Source organism: Zeugodacus cucurbitae, chromosome 3, assembly GCF_028554725.1.
Source record: "Zeugodacus cucurbitae isolate PBARC_wt_2022May chromosome 3, idZeuCucr1.2, whole genome shotgun sequence".
NCBI lineage: Eukaryota > Metazoa > Arthropoda > Insecta > Diptera > Tephritidae > Zeugodacus > Zeugodacus cucurbitae.
In genome coordinates this window covers 53,162,423-53,181,048 of record NC_071668.1, presented here as the reverse complement: position 1 = coordinate 53,181,048, position 18,626 = coordinate 53,162,423, and the positions used below count along the sequence as shown (strand labels likewise).

Sequence of the window (18,626 nt, the reverse complement as noted above, 5' to 3'; positions counted from 1 at the left end):
CTCCGAGGACCAAATATTGACTCGGACCATTATCTAGTAGCAGCAAAGATACGCACTCGCCTCTGTGCAGCAAAGAACGCTCGTCAACAAACACCAAGGAAGGTTCGACGTCAAAAAGCTCCAATAACAACCGACAGCCGAACGATTTTCTACTCGACTTGCAATCCTGCTCTCTGAGAGCGCTCATCAGCATCTCGATATAAGGGAGCTGAGGAACGGCATCTCAAACTCATTGCATACCGCTGCAGCCGAAACAATTGGTCTCCCGCAACGCCAAAAAACCAGTTGGTACGATGAAAGTTGTCGTTCCGCAGTGGAGAGAAAACAGACTGCTCGCAACGTTGCGAAAGACCACAACACGTTCGGGGTGGGACAGATATCGATAACTGAAGAGGGAAGCGAGACGCATTTGCAGAGTAAAAAGAAAGAGGCCGAAATGCGTGAGTATGAAAAGCTTGAAAAGCTGGCCGACATGGGTAATGCTCGAAAATTTTACGAAAAGATCAGGCGATGAGATCAGACCATGAAGAAGTTCGAATAGCAATTACCCGCTTGAAGAACAACAAAGCGGCAGGGGCCAATGGACTACCGGCCGAGCTATTCAAATACGGCGGCGAAGAACTGATAAGGTGCATGCATCAGCTTCTTTGTAGAATATGGTCGGAAGAAAGCATGCCCGACGATTGGAATCTCAGTGTGCTCTGCCCAATCCATAAAAAGGGAGACCCCACAATCTGCGCCAATTACCGTGGTATAAGTCTCCTCAATATCGCATATAAGGTTTTGTCGAGCGTAATGTGTGAAAGACTAAAGCCCACCGTCAACGAACTGATTAGACCTTATCAGTGTGCCTTTAGACGTGGAAAATCGACAATGGACCAGATATTCACCATGCGCAAAATTTTGGAAAAGACCCGAGAGAGAAGAATCGATACTCACCATCTTTTCATCGATTTTAAAGCTGCCTTCGATAGCACGAAAAGGAGCTGCCTTTATGCCGCGATGTCTGAATTTGGTATCCCTGCAAAACTAATACGGCTATATAAACTGACGTTGAGCAACACCAAAAGCTCTGTCAGGATCGGGAAGGACCTCTCCGAGCCGTTCGATACCAAACGAGGCTTCAGACAGGGTGATGTATGCCGATTCCGCGACTAGATAAAGAAGCGAAGCGTATGGGTCTGGTGATGAATGAGGACAAGACGAAATATCTCCTGTCATCAAACAAACAGTCAGCGCACTCGCGTCTTGGCTCCCACGTCACTGTTGACAGTCATACCTTTGAAGTAGTAGATAGTTTTGTTTACTTGGGAACCAGCGTTAACAACACCAACAATGTCAGCCTTGAAATCCAACGCAGAATCACTCTTGCCAATAGGTGTTACTTTGGACTGAGTAGGCAATTGCAAAGTAAAGTCCTCTCTCGACGAACAAAAATTAAACTCTACAAGTCGCTCATTATTCCCGTCCTGATGTATGGCGCCGAAGCGTGGACGATGACAACATCCGATGAAACGACACTTGGGGTTTTCGAGAGAAAGGTTTTGCGTAAGATTTATGGTCCTCTGAACATTGGCAACGGCGAATACCGCAGACGATGGAACGATGAGCTGTACGATTTATACGACGACATTGACATAGTTCAGCGAATAAAAAGACAGCGGTTACGCTGGCTAGGTCATGTTATACGAATGGATGAAAACACTCCAGCTCTGAAAGTGTTCGATGCAGTACCGGCTGGAGGAAGCCGCGGAAGAGGACGACCTCCATTCCGGTGGAAAGTGACCTGGCTTCACTTGGTGTTTCCAGTTGGTAACAAAAAGCAAAAAGGAGGAACGAGTGGCGTGCTCTGGTGGATTCGGCTATAATCGCTTAAAGCGGTTTCTACGAAAAATATATATATCTGCCTTATCTGAGTACAAGAGTCATAAAAGACTTCAAATGCTAAAACTCAGAATATAATTCTGGTGACGATCTTTTGTGAACCGATCAAGTGCACATTTTAACCAATGTCAAGGAAATTTGGAATGTATAAAACAATTGAGCAACTTGAAATGTTCGTGGAGGTCTAGGAAAGGTTGAAAAGGTAAGAAAAATACGAATAATTGCTGGGGAAATCCTAAAAACACCCCCTTTCTTTTTTCCCATAGGATCAGTCATCATGCTGCGTACCATTAGTCAACCTCGACTGTGCAATGGAACAAGATTGGCTGTGAAAAAGCTGGTGAATAACATCATTGAGGCAACAATCATAAAAGGAAAATGCAGATCGCGCGGATTCCGATGATTCCAACGGATTTACCATTCGATTTTAAATGCTTACAATTTGCAGCACTTCTGGCCTTTGCAATGGCCATAAATAAATCGCAGGGACAGTCGTTAGTAGTTTGCGGAATCAACTTGGAGTTCCCCTGTTTCGCGCATGGACGATAATACGTCGCGTGGTCGCTCATCGGAATTTATTTACACACCACAAAACAAAACCAAAACATGTAAGGAATGGCCAAGTTCGGGTATAACCGAACATTTTATACTCTCGCAATTTATTTGTTTAATTTTATTAATATAACACACAATTTGACCCACATATTCCTCATATATTATATATGGTATAAAGTCCATTGAAAGTTGGAAACCCTAATATTAGGTAAATGGGAGCTAGGTGAAGTTATGATCAGATTTCACTCATTTTTGGCACGGAAACATATTATTAGAAAAATAGTCCCTCTCAATTTTTTTAATATACCTATGAGACTTACTTATATTTTCGTTAAATAATTTATTAGAAGCACTGAAATTGATAAAGCTTTAGTAACTTACTAGATATGTACAAAACTTATTTCATACAAAAATGTAGGTCTTTTATTTATCGATTGAGGCAGTACGAAGAGTGCCTGGTCAGCTAGTATTAGATCGTTTTGGTAAAATATCAGCCATGGGCACTGAGGAGCTTATATTCAGAATCTGGGGCAGGGCAAATTTTTGGACATAAAAATTTCTAATTTTAAATTTCAAATTTCAGCTGAAGATTGAGGAAATATTACGTAACAGTACGCTAAAAGTTAGTCGAGAGGGTTTTATCCAAAATAGGGGCGGTGTCATAACCTTTTTTCATTATCTTTTAAATTTAGTGCTTTTGGTGTTTATATATAATATTTTATCTTAGACAAGTTCACACAAAGTATCAATATGTCAAGATACAAGCATTTTTATTTAATACTAAATGTTGTAATATAACGAAGGATTTAATATAAATATCTAATTAGAGATGTACATGTAATGCATTTATGTTTTGATACGAAAAGTATCCAGTACCAGCCTGGAATATAATGCTTTTCGTAATTAAAATGTACTTGTACATCAATTAAAAAGCTTGGAACTTAAAATAATTTAAACGATTTATAACAAATGATTTCACAGAAACCGGATTTTCGTTTAGCAACTTTGTATATGGTTACCCTAACACACATCAATCTTGCGTTTGCTCGGTATCTGCCAGTGCGTTAGAGAATTCCTCCATATCACTTAATCACACAAATCCTTTAATTAAACTTCCTTTGCGTCCCTGTAGAAAAAGCATGCATATTTTATGAAAGTTGATTGAATAAAATAGCATTTGGTTGAAGTAAGATAGACCGTTATCGCCAGATTTTTGTTACGTGAAGCTTACATTAGAGCGATAATAGAAAGAAATAATCATTTCCAAAAAATTCACTAAACGATATGACATAAATCTGAGTGAAATATGTCCACAAATATTAGTATTTTCCAAACGCCTTTCCTTTTCTTTCCTTTAAGCTTTACATCGTCTGAATCATTATGGATAAAAATTAAACAGAAACTAACTATGTTTAAGTCATTAATGTATAACTGTTTCACTCCTTCACTACCCATTCTCAAAAATTATACCAGCTTGAACTGGCTATTTTTCTTACAGGGCCTACTCGCAGGCATTCGTATGCAATGCAGAACCCTCTAGATTCTGCCGGTATCACTGCAGCCACTGTTGCTATCACACTCACTGCTAGTAGTGCATTGCGTCAGCAGTTGATTGAAGGATTATCCGAATACGAATTCGAAGGAAAATTCTTGGAAGAACATCAAAGCAAGCTGTAAGAATAAATGAAGAAAAGCGAAAGCACACACAAAAAGTTAATTGGAAGACACTGAAACAGGAAAAACATTTTGTATCCGTTGCTTGTTTTTGTTTTTGTTAAGAAAGCACGACGATTTCTGCATTGCGTGTGCTGCAATTGAAGAAAAGCTTAAATCAACTAATGACGGTGGATGCGTGAAAGTACAAACATACATACATACAAACGTGTATAGACACGTAAATGTAAATGAATGCACACAAGGAAGTTTCCGTCGGCGTTATTAATGAATGTGAAAGTTTAATAAAGAAGAATTACGTTATTATCCTTAAAGGAAAAAAATGTTAAAAATAAAATGCTCATTGCAAAGTTATAACATTTATGCCACTTACTGCCCAAGTTCGGCATATAAAATTACTTCGCGTGGTTTTTCTTTTTGTTCGCATTGCGAGCCCGCTGCTACCGGCATTCAGGTACTTAGCTTGGCTAATAACGTGCTTATAAACGCTTAACCGCTGATTACTTGCCGAAGCAGAGATAATTTTAAGAACTTGTTTGCATTTTTTACCGTTTCAAGTGGATATTAAAAAGTTTATAATACTAAGGGATGCACAATATAAAAGTATTCATAAGTAAAAATTATCCATAATTGGCTCCCATGCAGTTGAGTACCGCTGCATACTTCTAGGTTTTTCAGCATATCCAAGTAAATCTTGCCACTGGCAATGGGCACGCGCAACAATTTCATTAGCGTAGTAAAAACATCAACAACACCTGAAGTCACAAAGCCAGTCGGTTAGTACCATAACAATATGAACAGTTGTCGCCATACACAGCGCCAACAAATGACCCAAAGCCGTTTTCATCAGCAAAGCAATTTTCAAAGTCAACGGTTATGTTTGCTGCCATCAATGATAGCGAGGTGAAAGTTTTTCTAAATAAAAATGAGTGGAGAAGAGAAATCAGAGCTTTTTTACTATTATCCAAGTTGTGCATACTTATAGGCGCATATGTGTACTAAACGTTTTAAGGAACGACGTTTAAGATTTTTAAAGAATTTTTAAACATTTTAGTTATAATTATAATCACTGACGCTACAGTTTAAGTTTCAGTTTTGATTTTGATGTCAAATCATTCACTTGTACCAAGTGCGACTTTCCCGCCTAAAAATATGCTACAATGGTAGTATACTATATATACCGACTTTGATCTTTGAAGTCATGTGAAACTTAAGCGAACTACGAATATCCTTTATTGTGAATGTATGCATATGTAATACATTGAGGACATAGAAGGAAGTAGAGGTAATTCCCATAGAGACCTATATAATGTGTATAATAAAAATATTGAAAACATCAACATTTGATTAAACATTTTATGTTTTGTATTTAGTCCGTGATAATTTTATTGCAGCTTCGCATTAATTACACATATGGTAATGAGTAATATTTTCATTAAATTTTCCAAGAGTCAACCATACACTTCTTGATATCAATGTGCAAACCCCATCATGCAGAATTCTGATATCTAAATATACAGATACATATGTAATATAATACCACTCAATCACAGGTCAAAGTCTATACAGTTTTATAGTAGCCACTGACAACAAATATATTTTTGCTCTCTGAACATGTTAGCTTCTGGAGCGTATTTAAAAGGTAAATGCTTCGACCACACAAAAGCGCTGACTCAATTACCTAACGCAAACCGTATGCATTGCGGCTCATTGGATATAATTTATACGGATTTCGGCTATTATGAGATTTACATAATTAAATTAATATGACAAGAGCAACGTTTATATTATTAAGCGCATAATTTCTAATGGCGGCATCAAAATTCAACAACGGTCACTCAGGGATTGAGTGGCGTACGATAATTTCTAATGACCGCCCAAAGAGGCCTGTTTATTTTAACCACAACATGCTTACATACATATACTTATATATGTATCTACAATTTAAAGCTTTGTTCACATTTCAACACACTTATTTATATAATATTGTAGAAGTTCATAGCTTTAGCTGATGCGGCAAAATCATTTAATATTAATACATTTCGACCCAACATGAGCGGTAATGCTCGCAATGCAATTATGCACAACACCTGAGGCATTTTATGTTAATGCAAATAAGCGGCTACCCAATTACCATCCAACTGTTTCCAAAGCGGGAAGGGTGTCTTTTGTATTAAAATATGTACATAAATGGATTAAGGTGGCACTTCATTTCGATATAAGGTGGGGGATTACGATCAGTACCACGGTTGTTACTTAAAAGTTTGAGCTAATAATGAAATTCGAACAGGTTCACACCTCTTCATTCTTTAAAACCAGCGATGAGTAGATGAAAAATAAGTGGGATAAAGTGGAATTCAGAATTGACATTATTTATTTATAACTTAATTTGTTATATATTCAGACCGAGTAAAGCCAATATATTCTGCTTTAAACAAATACGAATGGATCTTGATTCTGAAAATGCAAACTTTTATTGTGTTAGACTAAGGTTGATACTTACTTTGTTTCTCAGTGAACATTTGCGATCTTAATGTGGTCACGAACACACTTTTAGAAATCCATTCGAAAGATTCTTTTTGACCCTCTGATCCCTATTACGTAATACCAAGCACGACCTCACTTTAGGATGGCGATCTCGGTTCGGGTACTCTATCCATATCTTTCGATTTTGGGAAACCTTTAAGAATTAGATGATGCATTGCACCAGTTTTTACGATGCTTTAGGATGCTGTCCCTATCATGATTTTTATACTCCTGCCACAAAATTGCTAAATAGTTTTGTTCACATAACGGTTGTTTGTATCGCCCAGAAATAAAAGAGTTAAATATGGGGTTATATACATATAAATGATCAGGATTATAAGTAGTAAAAATTGATATATCTTAATGAAACTTGGTACACATATTCCTTGTCACCCTGTAGAGATTGGTGGGCAAATGGGCGGAATCGGTCCATTACCACGCCCACAAGGTGGCGAAAACCGAAGTGTCATAACTAACCCATAAATAAAGTTATGAAAGTAAAATTTGGTACAGAGGATCACATTAGGGAGAAGCATATTTAGGTGTATTTTTTTGGGGGAAGTGGGCGTGGCCCCGCCCACAAATAGGTTTTTTGAAAATATATCTCACAAACCTATAACGCTATATGAACCAAACTTTCTGCTGTCGGTTCCCTTACGTACCCCACCACACACCATGAAAATAATTAAAAACTGATAATAATCACGTCCACCTACCACACAAAGGTTAGGTTGAAAACAAGTAAAGAAAGGCTAAGTTCGGTTGTGACCGAACATTTTATACTCTCGCAATTTATTTATTTAATTTTATTAATATAATACACAATCTGACCCACATATTCGTCATATACATATATGGTATAAACTCCATTGAAAGTTGGACCAGAAAACTTAAATTTCATCATAAAGAAGGTGCTTATGGTAAAAAACCATATCTCTGAAACTACTCGACCAATTTCAGTGAAATTCGGTTTTTAATATTTTCCTTGCATCCCAATGATATTGTGTGAAAATAGGCCAAATCGGTTCACAACCACGCCTACTTCCTTTTTTTAACAAAAATATACGTAAGTCTCTCATATATTTTGAAGAAATTCAGAGAGAATATTTCTCTGGGAAATCGGGTCATAACTTCACCTAGCTCCCAAATACCATTATACCCAAATAATTATTGGTTTTTGAAAAAATACGGTGGACTTTACTCCGCATATATCGGTTAATATGTGAAATATATGAGCCAAATTAAGAGAGCATATAATGTTGGATATAATGTTGGTGGTGAAAATGAGTGAAATTGGTTCAGGAATTGCCTCGTCCCTCATATACTATTTATGATAATTTTCGTTATTCTGTTGGACTTTATGCCGAATATATGGGTCAAATTGTGTGATGTCTTAATACAAATATAGCAATAAACTGCGAGAGTATAAAATGTTCAGCGTTTCCACCGAACTTAGCGTTTCCTTACTTGTTTTAATTAACCGAAATATTCATATCGTCTTATATTCGTTATACAGTGAAACTATTTAGGCGAACATAGTATTCACGGTATAATACAAAAATACTTTATCTATATTGTGATGTGTATGTATGTATGTGATTGGCGTTGCAACCGTTTAGGCGGTTATAGCCGAATCGACGATAGTGCGCCACCTCTCTCTCTCCTTCGCAGTTCGGCGCCAGTTGGAGATCCCAAGTGTAACCAGGTCGCTCTCCACCTGGTCCCTCCAACGGAGAGGAGGCCTTCCCCTTCCTCGGCTTCCTCCGGCGGGTACTGCATCGAACACTTTCAGGGCTGGAGTGTTTTCGTCCATTCGGACAACATGACCTAGCCAGCGTAGCCGCTGTCTTTTTATTCGCTGAACTATGTCAATGTCGTCGTATAACTCGTACAGCTCATCGTTCCATCGTCTGCGGTATTCGCCGTTGCCAATGTTCTGAGGACCATAAATCTTACGCAACATTTTCCTCTCGAAAACTCCTAGTGTCGTCTCATCTGATGTTGACATCGTCCAAGCTTCTGCACCGTAAAGCAGGACGGGAATGATAAGCGACTTGTAGAGCTTGATTTTGGTTCGTCGAGAGAGGACTTTACTGTTCAATTGCCTACTCAATCCAAAGTAGCACCTGTTGGCAAGAGTTATTCTGCGCTGGATTTCGAGGCTGACATTGTTCGTGTTGTTGATGCTGGTTCCCAGGTATACGAAATTATCTACGACCTCGAAGTTATGACTGTCAACAGTGACGTGGGAGCCAAGACGCGAATGCGCCGACTGTTTGATGACAGGAGATATTTCGTCTTGTCCTCATTCACCTCCAGACCCATTCGCTTCGCCTCCTTATCCATGCGGGAAAAAGCAGAACAAACGGCGCGGTTGTTGCTTCCGATGATATCAATATCATCGGCGTACGCCAGGAGCTGTACACTCTTGTAGAAGATTGGACCTTCTCGGTTTAGCTCTGCAGCTCTTATAATTTTTTCCAGCATCAGGTTAAAGAAGTCGCACGATAGTGAGTCACCTTGTCTGAAACCTCGTTTGGTATCGAACGGCTCGGAGAGGTCCTTCCCAATCATGACGGAGCTTTTGGTGTTGCTCAACGTCAATTTACACAGCCGTATTAGTTTTGCGGGGATACCAAATTCAGACATCGCGGCGTAAAGGCAACTCCTTTTCGTGCTGTCGAAAGCAGCTTTAAAATCGACAAAAAGGTGGTGTGTGTCGATCCTCTTTTCACGGGTCTTCTCCAAAATTTGGCGCATGGTGAATATCTGGTCAGTTGTCGATTTTCCAGGTCTAAAGCCACACTGATAAGTTCCAATCAGTTTGTTGACGGTGGGCTTTAGTACGCTCGATAGAACCTTGTATGCGATATTTAGGAGGCTGATCCCACGGTAATTGGCGCAGATTGTGGGATCTCCCTTTTTAAGGATTGGGCAGAGCACACTGAGATTCCAATCGTCAGGCATGCTTTCTTCCGACCATATTCTGCAAAGAAGCTGATGCATGCACCTTATCAGTTCTTCGCCGCCGTATTTGAATAGTTCTGCCGGTAATCTATCGGCCCCCGCTGCTTTGTTGTTCTTCAAGCGGGTAATTGCTATTCGAATTTCTTCATGGTCGGGTAATGGAACATCTGTTCCATCGTCATCGATTGGGGGATCGGGTTCGCCATCTCCTGGTGTTGTACTCTCACTGCCATTCAGCAGGTCGGAGAAATGTTCCCTCCATAATCCCAGTATGCCCTGGACATCGGTTACCAGATTACCACCTTGGTCTCTACATGAGGATGCTCCGGTCCTTAAACCTTCGTTAAGTCGCTTCATTTTTTCATAAAATTTTCGAGCATTCCCTCTGTCTGCCAGCTTCTCAAGCTCTTCGTACTCACGCATTTCGGTCTCTTTCTTTTTTTGTCTGCAGATGCGTCTCGCTTCCCTCTTCAGCTCTCGGTATCTATCCCATCCCGCACGTGTTGTGGTCGTTTGCAACGTTGCGAGGTAGGCAGAGTGTTTTCTCTCCTCTGCGAGACGGCACTCCTCATCGTACCAGCTTGTTTTTTGTCGTTGCCGAAAACCAATTGTTTCGGCTGCAGCGGTACGCAGTGAGTTTGAGATGCCGTTCCACAGTTCCCTTATACCGAGATGCTGATGAGTGCTCTCAGAGAGCAGGAGTGCAAGTCAAGTAGAGTATTTCGTAGCTGTCTATTGCGATTGCAGCTTTTCGACGTCGAACCTTCCTTGTGTTTGTTGACGGGCATTCTTTGCTGCAGAGAGGCTGGTGCGTATTTTCGCTGCGACCAGATAATGGTCCGATATTTGGTCCTCGGAGCGTACGCACGTCTAAAACACAGGAGACATGTCTTCCGTCTATCACAACGTGATCGATTTGTTTCCGCGTGTTTCGATCAGGAGACAGCCAAGTAGCTTGATGTATTTTCTTATGCTGGAATCTGGTACTACAGACGACCATATTTCGGGCCCCAGCAAAGTCGATCAGCCTTAGGCCGTTTGGCGATGTTTCGTCATGGAGGCTGAATTTTCCGACTGTTGTGCCAAAGACACCTTCTTTACTCACCCTGGCGTTAAAATCGCCAAGCACGACTTTTATATCGTGGCGGGGGCAACGCTCATAGGAAAATCGGTTTACAACCATAATTCTGAAGTCCATCTGATACATATACTACATTTAGAGTGTGGCATAGAAGATATCTTTGATCACTTCGTCCAAATAAGCGATATGTTGAAGAACCTCGCTTTGATTCGGATTGTGGCTAGACGTTCATCCACCGAAGTGAATGCCAGGACTCGACGACGGAGTCTCTCTCCCTCCACGAATCCCACACCGAATTTGCGCTCCTTTATATGGCCGCTGTAGTAGATGTCACAAGGACCCACCTTCTTCCGTCCTTGTCCCGTCCATCGCATTTCTTGGATTGCGGTGATGTCAGCCTTTACTCTTACGAGGACATCAAATAGCTGGCAGAGGCACCTTCCCAATTAAGGGTCCGGACATTCCAGGTGCATGCCCTTAATTCGTAGTCCTTTAAACGTTTGCAGTGGTCGTCATCAAAATTGGGGTCTCTCATCCGAGGCTGTTTTGTTCTTTTCATTGGGGGGTGTTTTATGTGGTGGATCCCAAGCCCTACGCACAACCGCATAAGCGGGCTTCGCCTTCTCACTTTAGCTCGCCTTCAAACGGATGTCTGTTGGCTACCCAGAGGATACTTGGTCTAAAACCGGAAGTCGTGAGCTGCTTGGACCATGTGGAGAAGAATCGTTTCTGGCCACTCCCAAGTGAATGACAATCAAAAACTTTCCTCACTTGCGTGAACTTCTACACATGATCCCATCCTCCAGGGATGATAGGGGATCACAAAGGGAGATAATTACATGCTCTGTCATTAAACGGATTATTTTCTAAATAAGAAAGAAGTTTAAGTAGGTGCAAGCCAGATATAACTAACGTTACATAATGTTCTAATGACAGAACAAATTACATAAGAGGATCATTCTATTGCTCAGAGCGCACGGTTACTGTCACATCTCTGGACTTTTGTGTATACAGTTGTCACTAACTTGAACTTCCTGCGTTCATAACTACCACGGGTAATGATTTCCTTGAAACCAAGATCAAGACCTCATCTGCAAATCCAAAATAGAGCCTAACTGATGTATAAAATATATATTCGTAACTGATAACTTGAAACTTTTACGATATTTGGTTGCATGATACTTGATTTACAAAATACTGTCTTTAATTTTTTTAATGAAACAGCATAAGCTGTTATAATTACCACTGAATTTTCACTGTTCAACCGAATAATGGAAGCTAAAATTAGAATCACCATTGCATGCGTATAATTTTTTCTATTTAGTGAGGCTGGGAGCTACACAAATTTTCTGTTATCTCAGAAAATTGTATAAATACTAAAAACTTTACAAAACATGCTGGTCAAAAACAATAAAGGAATACCGACAAATATTTAAAATGCAAAACAAACAATCTAAAATACAGTCACATCGAAAAAGAGAAGCACAAAACGAAAAGGAAATATTAAAATTTAGCCATAAGCAGTTTACAGATAAGCATTAACGAAAAAATCGCGCGCTGAATAGCAAACTTTTTTCATAAAAGTGAGAAAAAAAAAATTCTCTAGAAATACAGCAGTAGATACTTAGATAGGTACAAAAAGTTCAGCACAATTTTCCGAAATGTTTGCTCGTTTTGCAAATTTTACACTTGCATTGCTTAATTTACAACTAAATGAAATTGAGGTGAAGCAACAGGGAAATGCCCAACCTGAAAAAAAACATAGCTATTCACGTTGAATGTGGCGCGGTGCAAGGACTATCCGTCACTTCCGGTCGGTTTTGGCGCCGGAAATAGCATTTGGTTGAATGTGCACGCCACACCGTTTCCAATTAATCTCTGCCTGCAGGCGTGGTTTAAATTATGTTAGTGCTGCAGAAAGCGAGTTAATCAACATTGGATGAGCAATAAACATTTCAATGTATAACAAATTGCGCACCATGCAAAAATAAGTTTTCGTTTTTCATAGTTTTGCTGAATATTTGAAACAAAACAAATAAATACAACGAAAGTGCTGAAAATATAGTGAGAAAGTTATTCACAGTAATTATATCATTATTACGCATTTACCACCATTTGCAAGCTAATTTTGTGTTTAACAAGGGAATATTTGCAGCTAATTGCACCTATAATATATTTAGCTTAAATTACTGGCAAAAAGAAACAGTTTTAGAAACCATATTTAATTCTAAAACTGAGTTAACGTTTAATGCAAAAAATGGTATAAGTAAAGGAACACAGACACTAATGAGTGTGATAATGATCATTATCATTATAAACCAGCTTTACCGCGACCTTTGCTAAATTCGAGTTTAGAGACAAATATGTTTCTCAAATTTCGAATAATAAGCATTCTTAAGAGGCGTTGAGAGTCTTATTGAGAATAATTTAGAATTTAAGGTTAATTACTTTAAAAACATACTACACAAAATCATAATTATTATTTTACATACTAACGTAATATATAAATATCTTTAGAAACCGACTGCTTCTAATCGAATTAGACTTCCACATTTTATATTAAATGTAAGCCATAACACAAGAACCCCATATACTTGTTTCGAAAATCTCTTAAGTTTTCAGTGTCTATTGTTGATTTCATATAATATATATTTATCTATGCATGTAAATTAGGTATGTAATTATTTTATTTCCGACGCAGTCGTTGCATATTAAAGTTTTTCTGACGCCATGAAATATTTAATAATTCGTAATATATTTCATGCAAACTGCGAGAGTCTTTAGAGTAGACTCCAGTCGATTATTTCGATTAAATTTTAATTTTTTATAGTATAACTTAAGCGGCAAAAAATTAACAATTTCTACGACTATAAAAATAAATCTACAAAGCATTCACAGTCGTTGGTTAAGCGAGTGAATAACTGATACTCAGCTTAATAGTTGCTTATCTACTAATATTCGACACTTGCAAGTGGGGTGTATACCTTCTTGACTCATTGAAGTTTACCTTTGGCTGTAATATTTTTACTGATTTACAAATTTAATATTCTATTATATCTATGTTGAAAAATAGTGATGTATGCAATGTGTACCCCGCTCTAATAAATGATCCATCAAAAAAATTCCTATGTTAAATTGTCACATCTGATTTAGTTTAAAGACAAATTTAACACAATTATTCATAAGCGTTGCGAGGTAATTTCTGTAAAAAAGAAAGACACAAAAAATTACCCCATACGGTATATCTGCAAATACAGAAAGAATACCCATCAATGGCGGAAAATATGTTTTCGGGAGTTTTTCTCAATGGAATTCATATGGCTCATAGCACACTGATTATCCCAACTCATAGATATATTGGGTACAAACTACTACGTTACATGTAGCGTACCCATATTGTCTTCTTCTTTCCACAGCACGGGTAATTCCCAGTCCTTTTTAAAGTGTCATTTGTAGTTTTCACCACAATCCTCTAAGGACAATACCATAATTATTACATATTGAGAAATGTTAGTATATCTACTCCTATACTAATACTTGGTAAGTGTTTTTGTGCATTTATGCAATGCGAAACTAATGCATTTACGCTTACACGCATCGTTCTGACATGTCCGCCTTGGGAAAAAACATTAATTATCACACAATGGACTTTGAGTGCTCTCATTGACTTTCCTTTGTTTTACTATACATATAACAAAAACAGAGTTACTGAAATTAGTTGATATTATACTGATGTATGTATATACAGGCATATTCTGGAAGGTCTGGCTGTAAAAACCCGTGTAATAAAAAAACCCGTTATCAAAAATTTTCATATGGTGGACTTCAATTAGATCTATTCTTCAATAACATTGTTATATATCTTTCTATTAGAAAATATTGAACTAAAATCACTTCTCATTTAAAATAGAATTTTATTCAATTGCTATAAACGAGTTTTTTTTAGACATGTGGTTTTCAAGCAGAAATAAAACGCATATAATTTATTGTTATGCACAAGAAGTTAGCTTTATTAGAAAGATGAGAGTTTACTATTATGTTTGAAAAATGTTTTCAGTTGCACACGTTTAAAAATACAATATATTTATAGATATAACAATGAATTGCTCTCTTCGTTAGTCTCGCAAAAAGTCGAGAACGGCCAAACCGTTCTGGGTAAATTTGGTCTTGAAATATTCGTGAAAGGCTAGGAAAAGATTAGAATGTAAGTAAATATGAAAAGATTGAGAGGAAGATAATAATAAGAGAATTTTATTCGAGTTGAGAACAAAAATAACAAGTAAGGAAGGGCTAAGTTCATTTGTTCACCGAACATTTTATACTCTCGCAATTTATTTAACTTTATTAATATTATATAATACACAATTGGACCCACATATTCGTCATATATATTGTATAAAGGCCATTGAAAGTTGGAAACCCTAATATTAGGTTAGAAGCACCGAGGTCCTCATGTTCGATATATGGGGCCTTGAAAACCTATGGGTTTTCAGTTTCCGCCATTTTGTGGGCGTGGCAGTGGACCGATTTTGCCCATTTTCGAAAGCAACCTCCTCATGGTGCCAAGGAATATGTGTTCCAAGTTTATTAAGATATCTTAATTTTTACTCAAGTTATCGCTTGCGCGGACAGACGGAAAAATAATAATACAGTAGTTTTCCGAAATAACGAATATTTGTTTTAACGAAAACCGCTTATAACGAACAAGTAAATTTTTTTACATTGAGTACCTTAAATAACGAACATCGGTGATTTGTAAGTACTCGGTTTAACGAACAACATGAAGAAGACATATGAAGAAAGAGAAAAAAATCGAATAACATCGAACCAGAATTAAAAATATAACTTGAAAAAATTCAAAAGAATTGTGCAAATTGAAAAAATGTTGAATTTTATAAAAAAGCTTAAAATTATTGATCAGCACTAAATAGAAGTATAAGTGTCATAAATTGGAAAAATTTATTGGATTTGATTTGTTTTGTTATGGTTTTTCATTTTTTAACAAATAATTAATACAACAATTTATTAAACTGCAATTTACGGATATTTAACTCATTTTTATTGATAAACATACCTCTAAGCGAGTACTCGAATTAACGAAAAATTCGATGTAACGAACAGATCTGACATTTAATGTGTTCCTTATTTCGGAATACTATTGTATTTTGATGGTTGTCATTGTTGCTTTGTTAAAATATATTTGTGTGTCGATAGCCCAAAACAATTTGTAACAAATAAGAAAAGGCTAAGTTCGGGTACAACATTTTATACTCTCGCAATTTATTGATGTAATTTCAACCTATATATTCGGCATAAAGTTCAATAGAAAATCATCATATATAGTATATGAGGGCTGATGTAATTCCTGACCCAATTTCACTCATTTTCACCACCAAGGATAACGGGAATAGGGGCAACTTGGCACCTGTTAGTAGGCAAGGAAACGGCACATTCGGCTTTGAAATTACTCTTAAATTGCAAATCAACAAAACACTAGTCTGCAAAATGGTTAAAATTACCGCTATAGCGAAGATTTTCCAGATATTCAAGAAGGCGCTGGAGGCACTGGGTGCTTTAAAAGATTTACGCGACAACCAAAACGTATTTGGTGGAGCCATGATTCTATTGGCAGGTGATTTACACCAGGCTCTTCCAATTTTTCCTGGATCAACTGTGGAAGTGGTAGGGTCGCAGTTGACACCTCGATGGATTAATAACATTTCCAAAAGATTTCTCTCACTTCATTGTCTCGAAATAGAAGCTTACTTCATCGTGTTTTTCCTGAAATGAAACCTCAATACGATAACCATAAATTATTGATTGAATGACCTATATCGGTGTTAAAAATCCAAAATATAGATGATCTTTATGCGACAATTTAGAATTTCGTCCCAGGAGAGTTTTACAAATTATGATAACTTACGCCTAATAAAGATCTACAATAATGTAAATGTATCAATCATTTTCAAATTTACCGGTTATAACGTTTTCGTCTTTATGCGTAAGAATTTTTTCTGTTTTGAAAAATTTACTAATTTAATGTATTAATTAGCCACAAAAACTAGTCATATATAAACTTGAATTATTGAGGAAAATTTCTATTCTTCTATCTGACATTATACTATCATAGTACATTCTCATAGACTACTACTATGGCTACTGTCAAAATTTCCACAAACAAATACTTAATATCACTATTTGTGTGAAGTTCTCTCTTAATTATTTTATTAAGATACTTTTACTAGGAAATTTATTTATTGAAAAAAAAAAGAAGTTATTGTGGTTTAGGGAGGTTTCTCCTGTTGGTATTTTTCGAAGGGTTTTTATGGCACTAATGATCTCAACTTTTACCGTCCTTATCATCTTCATATATTTGGTATGTTTTAGGTGCCAATGTTGCAATAATATAACACAAACAAACTAAAGAATTTATGGAATTTAAATATTAATATAATATTTGTGGCACACAATTCTTACAATAAACACTCCTATCGTAACATGCATTACATGACATATGGAATTGTTGTTTAATTTTTCGATGGAATTACTGCTCGCCTCAAATTCATAATGGTGACATCAGATCGATAGTGAGGTTTCTCAGAAATTTAACCAGTTAGCAAGAATTCAGTGAAGAAATCAAAATATTGCTGGAATGTTTCCTTTTCATGTATAATAATTTTTTTGAAAATATAAAGGTTTGTTTTAAGAAATATGGGGTTGTGTTTATAAAAATTAGAGGAAACCACGTTTTACATTTGAGACATTTTTGTTTAATTTCAATATATTTCAGTTTTTAAACATAACATCAATTGCAAATATTCTCCATAAAGTATAAACATAAAAAGTCACTTGGAAAGCTGAATAGTACAATAGTTCCACTCTCAAAATGGCATAGCGCAGCAGGAAATGTCAAATGTTTCATAACAGTGCGAATTGGATCTCGTCGTCGATTCTTCCAGAAATAAGGTTAAGTTCAGCCATTCTAGCTAGTTATTGTGTGATCTAAAACTATTCCTGGGTAGTCTTTTTCTATACAACTACATGAATTACATGAATAGTGTCTCAACTCAAAAAAGTCGATTTTTTCCCGGAGAGCGGCTTAAAATTTCCAATTGTTTCTTATTTAACAAATATAGAAAAATGGCATAGGTTTATTGAATAAACCAGTGGCATGCAATATACATATTAAATAAAACGCTGAGCATAAGTGGACTAAATATAGTATGCTAAAGTTTTTTCTTGGGCATAAACGTGATAAGCTTTGAAAAATGATGTTATTTGTGAAAAAATTAATTACATTTTCACCAATATCGTTGTAGCACAAAAATATGTCGTTCTTTCAGAAAGGAATACCAATTTCAATAATATATCTCAATATTGATAATGATTTTACGCACATATTTGCATATTCAACTTAAAAATCGTGTTTTTTTTGTTTTATGACACTATTAATGTAAATGAGCAATATGTACTTAATTATATTCCAACTTTCATAATTTTAGTAGCGTTTTATTTTAAGTATTCAGAAAGTTGATCAGCCTAGTTTTTGGTAAAGCTTTCGAAAGACTTACAGAACACATCCCGAGGAAGTGATAACTTCCGCGCAAATCGAAATTCAATATATTAATAGTAATAGTATCTTTCCTGTTTATTTTGGTGTAAGATGTTTTGAGTTGTTTCCAATTTTGGAGATCTCAGATTGTTAAATGACAGTTCTCCTCTCCTATATAACAAAATACTTAGCCTATAATATACTCCTAACTATGTACTGTAATTATACATGGTTTTCTAATCATAATTACAAAACAGCGGAACTGACCTTTTGATTTAAAATTTTCCGCCTTAGTTAGAATATTCAACCTTATCAGCCTTTGTAAAATTCTGTGCTTATAACTCAACAGAAGATGATGTTAGATAATGAATAATGAAAACAAATGCA

The 18,626-nt window shown here is 36.8% G+C and overlaps 1 long non-coding RNA gene across 1 annotated transcript; it reads left to right on the top strand.

The window, feature by feature from the left end:
• The first annotated feature begins 1,202 nt into the window (after positions 1-1,202).
• Positions 1,203-4,544, top strand: LOC128920360 (uncharacterized). The gene is made up of 3 exons (XR_008470425.1): positions 1,203-2,086; positions 2,151-2,492; positions 3,938-4,544. It is a non-coding gene; the product is annotated as an uncharacterized LOC128920360 (long non-coding RNA).
• Positions 4,545-18,626: the final 14,082 nt, after the last annotated feature.